General features: G+C 33.9%; 2 protein-coding genes across 8 annotated transcripts in view; one reads left to right on the top strand and one right to left on the bottom strand.

Annotated features, from left to right (window-relative positions):
* LOC148607617 (beta-1,4-mannosylglycolipid beta-1,3-N-acetylglucosaminyltransferase brn-like) overlaps positions 1-6,672 on the bottom strand; it is a 30,887-nt gene extending 24,215 nt beyond the window's left edge. For 3 of the 7 annotated variants that reach the window (XR_015915075.1, XR_015915080.1, XM_088544722.1), the window contains exon 1: positions 6,527-6,672. The gene's annotated coding sequence lies outside the window, so the exon portion shown is untranslated. Of the gene's footprint in view, positions 1-1,724; positions 1,852-4,539; positions 5,037-6,526 lie in introns of those variants that run through there. The other 4 variants (XR_015915077.1, XR_015915079.1, XR_015915076.1 and 1 more) reach the window with 4 other exon arrangements.
* LOC148607606 (uncharacterized) overlaps positions 6,115-14,460 on the top strand; it is a 146,354-nt gene continuing 138,008 nt past the window's right edge. The window contains exon 1 of the mRNA XM_088544713.1: positions 6,115-6,242. The gene's annotated coding sequence lies outside the window, so the exon portion shown is untranslated. The remainder of the gene's footprint in view (positions 6,243-14,460) is intronic.

Raw genomic sequence — 14,460 nt, 5'->3', positions numbered from 1 at the left:
CGCTGGTTGGAGGGTGGTGAACGGTGTTCGAAGAGGTGGGGAACGGGTAGTGAAAATACGGCAAGCGGGGATTATTGTTACGAACAATAACCGGGGTAAAATGAAAGGGGTTGGCAAGCAGTGGTCATGAGGGCGGGAGGCGGTGGTTTAGGTTGAGGGAAGAGGGGATGAAATACCCCCTGTCCACCCCCACTTTTTTCACTTATGTAGACCTACACTTATCGAATCTACTATACCACTGAGAGTTGAACATTGTATTGTCAATAGATTGTACAAATAAGTGGACCTTCATTCTAAGGGGATTTTAATATAGATAACATGGACCGAGAATGACAGTATTTGAGAAAAATAAATATTGAAAATGACAGTACAAAATGGTGGGTTATATAAAACAAAACCTTTCATATCTAGGATGAGCTTTTAACCTAGAGTCAATGCAGATATTCTATGCATTTCAAGACAAGAAGTTGACCAATTAAAGAAACCCTGCTTTAAATTAGTAAACCACGCTGAGCGGGTCTTTATTGTGCTAGCTCATAATAGCAACAACCCGCAGGTAGACAGATCAGCACACTCGGACTCATTATTAGGACCAAACACTCGTCATTCTGCCCACTTTAAACACTGAGTGCTTGGCGGGAAAGCATTGACAATTAGGTTTTATAGCATTTGATGCAAATTTCCCAACTCGAGGCGAGCACGCTACTTCAACTGAGACCATCTGTAAATAAAGATAAGTACAGTTCTACAAAATTGTTGGTAACTTTTCTCACATTAACCTTCAGATTTTATTTGATAGCCCCTTATTCTCACTTAAAAGCATATGATGTGATTGTTTCTTGTATAAGAACTAAAATCTTGTTAACGAAATTATGTATTAAATACAAAAGAATGGCTAAGTGAACCAAAATTCGCGCGGAAATAAAAACAATATATTCCAAGGGTAAAGTCAGACAAACAAAAAACAACATGATATAACCAAAATAACACGAACAGACACAAAAGTAAATGAGCAACCCGGACTCCAGTCAAAACTCGAAGCATGGACCAGGTGATTCGGTTAGGTAAGCTTCCCCTGCTTTTTTAGAAAACCCGCAGAGTTGTTAAAGTATATCACGCCTGGGGTAGACTGAAGAGGAAACGAAAACTATGACACGGTGAACAATCGATGGAGATGGATACACCATAACGATCTACGAGTTCTTGATGACGACCATGACACTTCTGTAGTGATGATTTCAATTTTGTAGCAACATACCCCTGTTCCAGTAGCCTAATTGTAAGAAGTCAAGTATGATACAAAGGTCCGCGTAGTTACGGCAAGCTCTGGCATAATGCATGAGTTGTGACAAGCGGTGAAAAATCCATATGCAAGTATCAATACATTTAAGTTTTGTACATTAATGACACATAAGTGTACATTCTTTTGAATGCACATCATACTGATGTAGCGGCAAACTGAATAGAAATTAATATTCGGGTTTGAATGCTTTCAACAGTACTACATTTGGGATAAAAATCAAGAACGCGACTAACAAACCTTACAATGAACAAGGTCTGCAACGTGTATACTTCATTAGAATAAAGAAACAGGGTTGCGAGAAGAACAGAACTTATTATTGAAATGTCAAAGCATCGTGGATAATGTAAGTACATGTATCAACTACATGTATATTGAAGATTAATTTCAAACTCTTTGAAAATACTTTTGTAACAAAGCTTACCTCCTTCAAATTTGAATAGTATTATCCCAAACGTATTTGTTCTACACTGATACAAGGAAGTTTAAAGGGGGAAAAAGAACTTGATATTTTATCATTTTTATCAATTAACGGACAGTTTAATAAAGAATAATGAATCCCTTTGTTCTCAACTTGGCTAGACAATATTGATCAACGAATAAAACGTGATAACCTATGCTTCCTTATTGCATCTAGATTTGTATTTTTAAAAACATCCAGTGAAAACAGCTAGTATAGCGCATCTTTTTATACAGTTTAATAACGAATATTTGTAACTACGCTTAAAAAAGCCACAGTTAATTGAACCTCTGAATTCAATAAAACTTCAAACCATAAGATATCAGTTGCTTGAAATTGAACTTGTTTAAAGTCACACTAATCAATAGTCAGTAAAGTTTTCAATTTGAATTATTAACGTGGTCCTTGATCTAACCCAGTGATGTTGAAAGCAATCTAAACAAATATATTCGTTTCACATAGAATTGTAGCATTTTATTAGACTACTTTATAATCCTATCTATATTTGATACGTCTACAGAACTGTTGTAGTTGTAGTTTATCCTCATAACTGTTGGAAATCATAATGGTTTATTGGTCTGTTTTGTTTAAACATTGTAAATAAACAAAATCATATATATTTATTTGTGTTATAAATGTAAACGTCTTATCTGATTTTTTTGAAAGGTCGATTGACAGAAACTAAAAATAATTTATGTTAAATGATTCACGAAATTGGCAGAAAGAAGTAAAATGCAACTTAAAGTTTCAAATTTAATTGTAAGAATCATGCAAAATCTGAAAAATGTGATACACCCTAAAAAAGGTTACATATTTTTATTTTTGTAATTAAGTTGTTTTATGGGTCTTTACTATGAAATGTGTAATTATTCATTCAAATCTGCCTGCTCTTAGGAGATAATCAACATTGAAAATCCAGTAGATTCTATTTTATTTGAGCGTCATTTACAGAGTTATCTCCCTTAATTTTGAAATCTACAGTGCATTCTATACAACATTTATACCCTAAGAGCACGGGTTATGCGAAAAACTGAATGTTAATTTCTGTATACCATGGCAACTCAAACAAAATATCAAAAATAAAAATAGTAGGCTTTCTACCCATGAATCACATTTTGCATGATTCTTAGCTGGAGTACTACTTAAAAATATTCAGTGAAAACAGATAGTGCGTCTATTTTCTACAATAAAATGACGAATTCGAATTGATTTTTTGTAACTACGTTTGTAAAAGCAACAGTTTTTGCTTTTGTGTACATGTACAGGTAGAACCTGTGAATTCAATGAAACTTCAATCCCTAAAATATCAATTGGTTGACACTAATGTTATTTAAAGTCACACTCATCAAAGTCAGTAAACATTTCGATAAAAGTTGTTACCGTTTTCTTTGATCTGACGCAGTAATGTTGAAAAAAAAAATCTAAACAAATATATTCGTTTCACATGGAATCGTAGCATTTTTAGAGTAGTTTATATTCGTATATTTATTATATACGTTTGCAGAACTTTTTCTAAGTGTAGTTTATCCTCATAACTGTCGGAAATCATAATGGAATCAGTCAATAATGGTTTATTGGTCAGTTTTGTTTAAACATTGTAAATAAACAAAGTCATATCTATTTATTAGTGTTATAAATGTAAACGTCTTATCTAATTTTTTTGAAAGATCGATTGACAGAAACTAAAAATATTTTAGGCTAAATGATTCACGATTGGCAGAAACAAGTAAAATGCAACTTAAACATTCAAACTGCATGTACAATGTATATTATTATAAGCATAATGTTTGGGAGATAAATCGAAGGAAACTAGGAATATGGTACGCAGAAATTCATAGGAAGAAATGGCGCTTTTTATACATTCAGTTAAAAAATATCTATTCATAAAAAAGTATCACAATATGCTTTAAAGAATATAGAAAAAAAAGACGCATTTCAAAGTTCTGGGAAGGTTACAATGGCGAGGGAGATCATCTAAAAATGTCTATGACAATTTAGATGACGAAAATGCAATACAATTATAATTGTGTATTCTGTAGTGAATTAAACGGTAAGCTTGTCAAATTTTGAAAAAGTAAGTTTGCAGTCACTGTAAGAATCAGGCAGTGGTTGAAACATGAAACTTGACAAGCACTTTGATAGATATTTCTAAAAGTTGTAAGGTTTAAGTACTAGGATAATGCAATAAAATTTCTGTGTCTTCAATATTTCCGTATTATATGAGATCGTTGATAGAGAAAATGTATTTAATTGTTGTAGAAATATTTTATACAAGAAATTAAAATCATAATGACAATAAACCATTAAAGCTGCATTAGCTGTCATTTTCGTAAATTTTGTTTGTGATGAAATATGCCTTGAGTTTGAATTATATCTATTAAATCGTACTTTTCCTGTATAATTTCATTTGATATCCACAAATAAAATGCATTAAAGAGTAATCAAGGGCAAGGTTATAGCATACACGAAATAGGTGTCTAGATATCTATTGTCTTTGCAAAAGAATCGGCCTAGATAAATTCGTATGCATGTGACTTCTGGTGACCTTAATCCGCGCATGTGCTGTAAGGGTCGATTCTTTGATAATACAATCTTATTGCAAAGCGAAAGTGGTTATTCAACGGCAAATAACAAGCAATAAAAGAAAAAAAAATCGAATATAACACAAGGATCGTTTTGCAATTTACGTATTGTGATATAATGTGGTACACGTATGGTCATTATCTATTTGAAAACTAATCAAGAGATGAAATGAAATGAAAACAAGACACGTGCTTACCTGTGTATCCCTTATTGTTATTGTTTTACCAAAGTTAAAGTATTATTTAACCCAGGTAAGTGTTCTGTCGGCAATCTTCGGAAGTAATGGCGAAAAATAATTAAATCAGAGCTGTCGATCTTCTCTGACTCGAAAACGTTGTTTTCACAATTTTCTGTAGGTATCATCGACATTTATTGCTTCAATTGCATTACTACAAACTTATTTCATTGAATTAACAAAATTCATTACATTCAAAACTGAACAAATTTGGCAGTTAATGCAGCTTTAAATGTACGTATTACATTTTATCCTGCAATGAGGTTATTTGTTAAACGAATAAAGGTATACAGTTATTTTTGCTGTATCCGTACATTAGCAGGCTATCGACTTTCTGGCTCCTCCCACTCACGTGATCGGCAGAACTACTTTTTTCTGGTATGCGTAAATTGATCATGGCCGCCACCATATATACGATATAAAAAAATTGCGATTGCGTATCCGGTTAATCTTTTTTTTTTTTTTGCTGTTTTGTTTCGTTTTCACCGGAATGAAATAAAAGATTTTATGTAAACCAAATAATGATTTTGTTTGTATTTTTATCACGGTTATATATATGGCAAATCCCAATTCTCGATCAGATTTGATTCATTATCAGTTTGCAGACGACTTCCCCTGTCATTTCAGTTATGTCGGACTCGGAGCCAGAGTGTCCGTCACAATTTAACATAAACTGGTCCCCACTTAAAGAAATTGAATCATTACAATATGATAAAACTCTTAAAGATACAAATTACCAGGAAACTGTTATGGTCTTGGATTTATTACTGCCTAAACCCCAAGATAATGAATCAGAGGAACAATACATTATAGATCTGCCCATACAACTGCCTCCTCTTCTTCAAAAATCTCAAACAAATATTTCAGATCCCAAAGAAACTTAGTGCACAAATTTCACCCCTGAACTCTTCTGCCATATACCAAACAGAAACAAGTCAGCTTCCATCTTCCTCGCGAAATTCAAAAATTTAATGTTCTTAAAATCGACTTTACAACATTCAAAATATTTGTATTTATTGTTCATTTTACTTATTTGTCTCTTGGAATTAAATAAATTTTTATACATTGCTTATTCAAACAGCTTTGACGGAGTATATGGTGCGGATTGATTTCAATGCGCCATGCGTATTTTTTTTCGGGTTTAACGATCGGGGCTCCTCAGGGGACATGCATTTTATAATTTTATTTTAAAAATGTACACACGCACAAAACTATTAATATAACAGGATAAAAAAAATAAAGGTACATTGTCGAAAATTATTGGAGATATGTGTAGGATACAGACCCCCAATTCAACCAATGAGCATTTGGAACGTACGCAAAAATAGTCCTACGCAGAAATTACCCCTGTTCCTCATAGTGCTGCGAAAAAAGTTCTCATCTTATTTAAAAAATTTAAACAGTTTCTGAAAGGAAAAACATTTCTGTACATTTTATAGGTGCATTTTGCTTCTTGTGATGTGAAGCCTAATCTCCATAATGATTTTTAAATATACCCCTATCTTGTGAAAACACTGGGATTTCCCATGCTATTTATAGACCCTTCACTTCCGGTGACCAGTACTGCACTGCAAGTCTGCTAACCCCACATGCCATTCTGAGGATTGTGAGCTGACATATGTAGAATCATGCTGATATATAGTCATCTGCAGGTTAAAGTTAAGGTAAAGTCCAGAGAAGCCATTGAATATTGTGAAATTAGCATAGAAGCCTATGGGAAGTGGAATTAGTGGTTTTTAGCCTGTAGTCGGCTTGGAACGGGTGAAATAGCTCGGCGGAGCCTCACATTTCCTACCCGTTCCGTCGCCTCATCACATATCTTCAATAATTTTCGACAATGTACCTATATTGTATATTTTTGCATTGCTTGGGTTGTTTAGTTTCAGTGTTAGAGGAAGTATTTAAAAGAAAATATAAGCGATATGTATTATTTGTGAATATGACTTACCGTATTTAAATTTTACGAAATTATTTCCAATTAAAATATATTTCTGATTGTTAAAACAGTTTCATCGTAACTATATCAATTTTACAACATTTATGTATTACGTAATGTACTTCTATACAGTATAATTATGCACATGTACAGGTAAAATCGATGGGACTGTGTGCAAACTAACCTTGGCGTCAGTGAAGTGTGATTCAACTGAAGCCTGTTGCAATGATTGTATCTTCTCTTGCAAAAAATCGATATTCTCTTTGTGTCTGCTGCAGAAAAGGTGGCTAATAAATATCATTTATTTCAAAGCAAAATGCAGATTGCATTGAATATTTTTTTTTTTCAAATTAAATTAAGTGAAGCAAAATCTTCTGTCCAAACAAGTAAGAAAAAGGAAATCAAAAGTATAATGTTGAGTCAAATTGAAAGCCAAACTGAAATGAAACCAAATATTGGATGGACGAAAGATATCTTGAACTCGATTATCCAGTTTTATCCAGCATTTTTGTGATATGACAACTGCTTTTTACCACAAATAAAAATTAGTACATTTAAATTTTAGATGAGAGTCACAGTTTTAAACAGCATGCACATTTAAAGTAAGACCTGATTTTGCCGTTTCTGTGAATTAAAGCATTATAATTGGTTCTTCAGAAAATTATTTGACTTTGATAGATGTTTGTTTGTTTGTTTGTTGGGGTTTAACGTCCGAGCAGCAATATTTCAGCTATATTCAGACAATGAACATGAAATGGATGATAAAATGAACATGAAATGAAAAAAAAGGATGGGTCACAAGGATAATAGGGTCGACAAATTTTGATTTCCACTGGAAAAAGGGGGGATGGGTAAGGTCTGGCAATTTAGCCTCCTGTGGCGGAGCGCAAAGGTTCCTACTCCTATCGAATACCACAGCAGGGTTCTTTAACGTGCGAGGAACGTGGCATCTTTCCCAACACGGTGCACCACTATGGTTTGCGGTCAGGTTTTCTGTATTATAGCCTGACAACCCCAGCATGTAACACGCCAGGGGTACCCCATTCCACCACCTGGGACACACAACCCAGTTGCTCTGTGGGCAGAGCGCCCTAGACTTTGATAGAAAGACGATCAATGTTTTTCGCCCAACCTTCCTAAGGGAGCAAATCAAAACATGATATTCATCGATGGCACCTCTTCCGATATTCTCTTTTGTACTTTTTTACCTTATTGTAATCTGTTCGACAAAGTCTATTAATTTATTAACTAATGTGTTTACATGCAATAGAAAGTGACCGGTTTATAGCCAATCATCTTATCATCTTTCAACTGTTGTTTTTGCTAACACAAATACTGGTCTTTATAACAAATTTACTGGTCTTAATATAAATTTCAGTAGTCCAGTCCAAAAGACCAGTAAATTATGTGTAAAGACCAGTATGGTTTTTTTTGTTCGTTTGTTTTTTGTTTTTTGTTGTTTTTTGTTGTTTTTTTTTTTGTTTTTTGTTTTTTGGGGTTTTTTTTGGTTTTGCAAGAACAACAGTTGGAAGATGATTCTCTATACACTATTTATTTAAAACATTCGTTAATAAAGGTGTCATAACATGGATATTTTTATACTAATCCTGTATAAAGTCATCATACAGTCGTACTGGTTCGAAGTCACCTGTATTGTCCTGAGGTGCAGCTGCGGACCAATACATGTGATAAAAACCTAATACCACTGTATAAGGATTTTTCATATTGATCCTGTTATAAAGTCTTCGTACAGTCGTATTAGGTTGATGTTTGAGGTCACCTGTATTGGCCTGAGGTGCAGCTGCGGGCCAATACAGGTCATCAAAACCCAATACGACTGTACAAGAACTTTTCATATTAATCTTGTATAAAGTCCTCATACAGTCGTATTGGTATGAGGCCACCTGTATTGGCCTTAGGTGCAGCTGAGGGCCAATAGAGATGATCAAAACCCAGTACAACTGTACGAAGACTTCATAAGTATCCTGTATTAAGTCCAAGTGCAGTCGTATTGGGTTGAGGTCGCCTGTACTTAAACTTTAGACAGGATTATTATGATATGAAAATACCCTTTTAATAACACTATATTATAAAACTCATACAGGCGGTGTTCATCCATGTACAAAAAGCGAGCAAAGTCATATATTTCTTATTCAGAAACAGGTACAGACTACTTATCCAGTCTTACTTTGTCATTATTTCCTGCAAAGTATGCATTTTCTGCCAATATTGCCTGTCCAATATTGTAAATCGATATTGGGCAGTTATTTTTTAGAATACGCTCAGCCCACGTGGGAACTACGTTTTGCCTTGGAAACAGTAAACAATATGGTGGCCTCCGTGCCGATGTCGCCGAGAAAATCAGTCATATATTTTGTACGTTTTCTGCATGTAATATTCCTCCTTATTGGAATAAATAGTTTTAATATTGAAATTTTGACTTGTTTTTATGTGATGATAAATAAATGTGTCTGAGTAGTTCTTGTGTTATTTTGTAACCCTATGCTGGTCTATCACTCTCATTCCCCATTCCACTGCAGACGACCGGTAGTCGTCCAAAAATGCCTTCCGACAGTGAAACGGAACCTTTATCGCAATTTAACGTGGACTGGTCGCCGACGTTGAACATCCAGAATCTTAATGTTTACGTGCATCCACCCCAAATACCATGCATGAATGACTCGTTTCGTGACGTAATGATACACTAAAATTGTTTGGCAAGACTTATTGACATTTTTATCCAGGTGTAAAATAATTACCTTTTTCATTTATATTATTGTGATATGTGATTTTTACGACATAAAGTTCAAAATAAATCATAAATTAACGAACTTATTTCAGCGTCCATTGTCAACAATTTCTTCAGAAAAGTGCGTCGCCGGTTATGCAAAAAGAAATATCTCAGCCCCGCAACTGTGGTGCTGTATAAGGATCATTTTTCGGCATTAAATCACAAAGAATTTTTTTTTTTTAACTCTTTCTGCACCATTATATAGTTCTTGGTAGAGATTCCTCATACTTTATAAGAAGTAATTCCAAATCATCTTCCAACTATACAGAGGAAGATGTTTACAAAATGCTGGAATTTATTTTAATTGACAACATATTTGTCCAGTGTGGTGGACGTGTTTTTCAACAAACGGTCGGCATTCCAATGGGAACAAATTGTGCTCCTTTACTTGCTGACCTATTCCTTCACTCTTATGAGGCTAACTCTATAGCTGATCTGATCAGAAAGAAAGAATATCGTTTGACTAGATCCTTCAATCTCAGTTTCCGCTATATAGATGACGTATTATCTTTAAACAATCCTAATTTCGGGGATTTGATACATCGCATCTACCCAAAAGAACTTGAGATAAAGGATACTACAGACACTGTAGTCAGCCTCATATCTTGACCTACACTTAGAAATCGATGGTAAAGGAAAACTATTGACCAAACTTTACGACAAACGTGATGACTTTTCATTCAGAATTGTCAACTTTCCTTTCATCTGTAGCAACATCCCTTCGGCTCATGCGTATGGAGTGTTCATATCACAATTCATACGTTATGCCAGAGCTTGCCGAAACTACGCAGACTTTTTGTATCGTGCTAGAACTCTAACAAATAGGCTTCTGGAACAGGGTTATGTTGCTACAAGATTGAAGTCATCACTACAGAAGTTTTATGGTCGTTATCATGAACTCGTGGATCGTTATGGTGTATCCATCAGCACCATGAAAACTGATTTATTCAACGGGTCATAGTTTTCCTTCCCTCGTTTGTCTACCCCGGACTTGACTTTTTATGAGCAACTCGGCGGGTGTTTCTAGAGAAGCAGAGGACGCTTACCCTACCGGTGCACCTGTTCCGTGCTCCCAGTTTTTAGTGGAGTCCGAGTTGCTCATTTACTTCTGTTACTTTGTATGTATGATTTTAGTTACTTTATGTTCTTTGTTGTGTATGTCTGTTTTTACAAGTCTGGTCTTTGTCCCTTGATTACATTCTTTTGATTACCGCTATAACCTTGGTTCGCTTGATTACTCTTTAAAGCCATTTACATTTATAAAAATATGTAGGTTAGAAATACAGAACGCATTTTCTCCCGAATGCATTATTATAAAATAAATGGGCACACTCGCACGGATTTGTGTACCCACACTGCCGCTAAGATATTACTTCGCACTGTGTCATTAGAGGCGCAATAGGGATACTTTGTGTAAACCACTTCATAAAGCGACTTTACACAGAATTGACTTAAACCATTATTTTTTTTATTTGCAGAATAAACACAATACAAAACCAGTGTCCTAGCATATCGGAAATTGGATTACTCGGCGCGAAACGGGGTATATCGCTCGGCAAAGCCTCGGAAGGGAATTCTATGTAATTAGGGACGGTATTAAATGTTGTGTGACCGCCTCCTGAAACGGTTATTTACACAGAGGTCTTAAAACTTACTTATCTATGTTGAAATTCTAAATTTGATTGAACATTTGGAAATTGACTAGTAACAAAGACCTATAAGACACCGCTGTGATATTGAGTCTTTGGTATTATTTTGATTTCCAAATCAAAATCTGATTGAATTGTTGTGAGGTCAAGAGCGTCTGTCAATAATTATTGAGGTAATTTATCTCGATAGATTATACTTTGCTTTGAATATATATATTTATCTTGCTCTCTCTAATTGGTACATAAAAGTAAAGAAATAGCACATTCTTAACTTTTTTCCAAAAAAAATCGTTAAAAGGTATTGCATGTGTTTCAAATGAGGTGGAAGTTCAAATGATTTATTGCTTCTCTTCTTGTTTTTAACGGGTTCTGCTAGCGGAGCAGTAAATGCTTGACTTCCGGGACATCTCATGCCTCCCCGCCCCTTTGTGTATGGGGGAGGAGGTCTTCTTTTATTAAATTATTCTTTTTTGTTCTTTAGTTTTGTGAAAGTTCATATTGTTCAAGTACTATATTTTTTCTGTGCTATTTCTTGTTTTTATTCAGTTGTTTGCCTTGTGTATGTCTTAATTTTTCTTTTCACGTTTTGGTCATGTCTTACGTACTTCTCCGTCTACGAATCAGGCAAAATGTGTATAAGGTGTGGCACACGAAGAAAAAATACACAGAAATTTTATTGCAGTATCCAAGTAATTATACCTCATAACCTCAAGAAATTACTGTCAAAGTGTTTGTAAAGTTCGCCTTTTTAAGATGCTGATAGGTCAAATTTAGTTGAAATACACTATGAAAAAATGGCGGGAAAATTTCCCGAACATTTTCCTTATATAAGCAATCAAAAAATATCTATGCAACAATGCTTCAGAATAAATGTAAATAGCTTTATAGTTGTTTTCTGGATGTATTTGAATACGTTTGAGGCAAAAAAGACTAAATGGAAAAACATGTAAATGTATTTGGTCCCTTAAAGTCTCTTATTCAAAATTGATTCCATTAAAAACGAGTATCTGCAATCCCAATCGTCTTTATTGTACTCTTGTATTTTTCGAATTTAATTTTCTCAAGCCCTTTGCACTAGTCACGCCTGTTCATAAATTCAAATTACGCAACGTAATTCCTTTTAAAAATAATTCAATATGATGCATTTGTCAACTATTAATTCATTTCTTGAGAATCAAACAGATTGACGTAGTTTCTATTTAGTATTGAATAAGAGAGTTGGAGGTATTTTTACAAATACTATTGACGAATTTTAATGAATTTAGTCAAATGTCAATTCTTAACCTAATTGTGTGTCATATTTAATGCTTTTCAAAAGAGTTTTACAAAAAAATGAAGAATAATGAAAACTTATATCTAAATTCAGTCGTCAACAATACTAAAATTAGTATTTAAAATTATAATTATAGGCTTATACCATCCTCCCAAGTCAGGGTTTTGACTAACGACTGAATTTTTAATCAATCGTTTGATTTTAATTACATGTACAACAACCATCGCAAAATTTATTGATTGTCGTCCCCCCCCCCCACCAAATCCGGTGGGGAGACAAATGCAATTTGGCCTTGTTCATCTGTTATTCTGTGTTCCTGTCCATCACACTATCGTAAAGGCGACTCCTCAGAAATGATATGTAGTTGTGCACGTTATAGGAATAATTATTTATAGTCTATCAACTTCAGTGAGTTTTATCCATTTGACCTATTAAACAGGGAAGACATACGTTTTGTTTTTTTTTGTTTTTTTTTTGTTTTTGTGTTTTTTTGTTGTTTTTTTTTAGTTTAGTTTGTTTGATTTTATTGGTTTATTTCATATTAATTTATTTTGTTTTAGTTTATTTGTTTGTATGTTTGTTTGTTGCAATTTTTTTTTATTTATTCTTTTTTTTTCTAAACTGACCCTTTAATTATGTATGTTCAGAAAATATCAAAATCAGCACCCAAAACTAATGTGTTTCAAATAAAAATTGCATAATTCACTGGTTGAATATGTGTCTTCATTAAAAACTAAATTTCATTGCTGTTAATGCATGTGTTGAACTAAAATTGTAGATGAAAACGAAGCAAAATGAAAAAATGTAGCCAATTCTTTTAAAATTGCTTATTTCATGACATCATGATATTTTCATGAAGAAAATAGAGCGCATTTGTCGAAGTCTTTGATGTTTATACAAAAAATAGCCTACTGTACCTTAATAACTCCCTACAAAAGATTTTGTTGTTTGTAACTTGCGCTCTATATTTTTGGGATAAAAAATCCTTGTCCTCTCATTTTTGTGAAAATTCTTTGAAAACTGTGTAGAAACAGTTTTATGCCATATTTGTGACAAAATTATGACATAACAACTTGTATTTTCTGTATAGTAGTATTCAGATAAAGCAAATAAAACATTTCCAATTCTAAGTTGAAACTTTGGCAAAATAGTAGGCCAGAAACTAGTGTTAGTGAATTTAACCCCTTTGCAATATATGCATTCTCACCTCTTTTTATAGAGTAATCAATGGAACTAAGATTCTAGTGGAAATCCAGGGACAAAGACGAGACGTGGAAAGTAGACAAACACAACAAAAAAACATAAAGTAACTAAAATATTACATACAAAGAAACAGAAGTAAATGAGCAACTCGGATTCCAGTAAAAAACTAGGAGCATGTACCAGTACATCGGTAGGGTAATCGTCCCCTGCTTTTCTAAAACACCCACCGAGTTGCTCATAAAAAGTCCGGGGTAGACGAAAGAGGAAAGGAAAACTATGACACGTTCAACAAGTGCAGATGGATATACTGTAACGATGCACGAGTTCATGATGACAACCATAAACCATCTGTACTTGTAGCTACGGGGCGCCAAATGGGACTTGATCTTTTTGTTATCAAAATTAATTGGGACAAAAGTCTATTTTGGGTCAAAAATTCAATTTGGTGAGACAAAATTGAAAAATTGTAGTATGTTATAAATTTTGTTAATCAGAATTCATTTTTGTTGAACAAAATTCACTTTTATCTGTACAAAATTGAATTTTCAGTACAAAACCACAAGAGTCCCATTCGGTGCCCAGTAGTAACAACATGACCTTGTTTCAGAAGCCTAATTGTAAGAAGTCTAGCGCGATACAAAAAGTCTTCGTAGTTAAGACAAGCTCTGGCATAATGTTTGAGTTGTGATATGAAATGACACATTATATAACATTTACATACATTTGTAAACGTAATTGGTCAGCCTCATTACATGTAGCCTCACCTACTGCACACAAAACTGTCATGACCACTCACATAGTGCAGTACTGCATTCTGTTCACATTTCTCGCTTTAATCTTTAATAAATGTTCTTGACTTTTAAATTCTTACATAACTCAGATTTCAAAACTTTTTAGCAGCTTTTACACAACATTCTTATTTGTGTTTCTTTTTTCTCCAAAGCCATGTTCAATTAAAGGTTTACACCCAATTTACAGGCACATTAAACATTCAGTATACAGGTACATGTAAACAATCAATATACAGGTA

This window comes from Perna viridis, chromosome 9, assembly GCF_037379345.1.
Source record: "Perna viridis isolate PV_CMFRI_1.1 ecotype Kerala chromosome 9, ASM3737934v1, whole genome shotgun sequence".
NCBI lineage: Eukaryota > Metazoa > Mollusca > Bivalvia > Mytilida > Mytilidae > Perna > Perna viridis.
The sequence above is the reverse complement of the archived record's forward strand: the minus strand, read 5'-3'. Positions and strand labels throughout refer to the sequence as shown.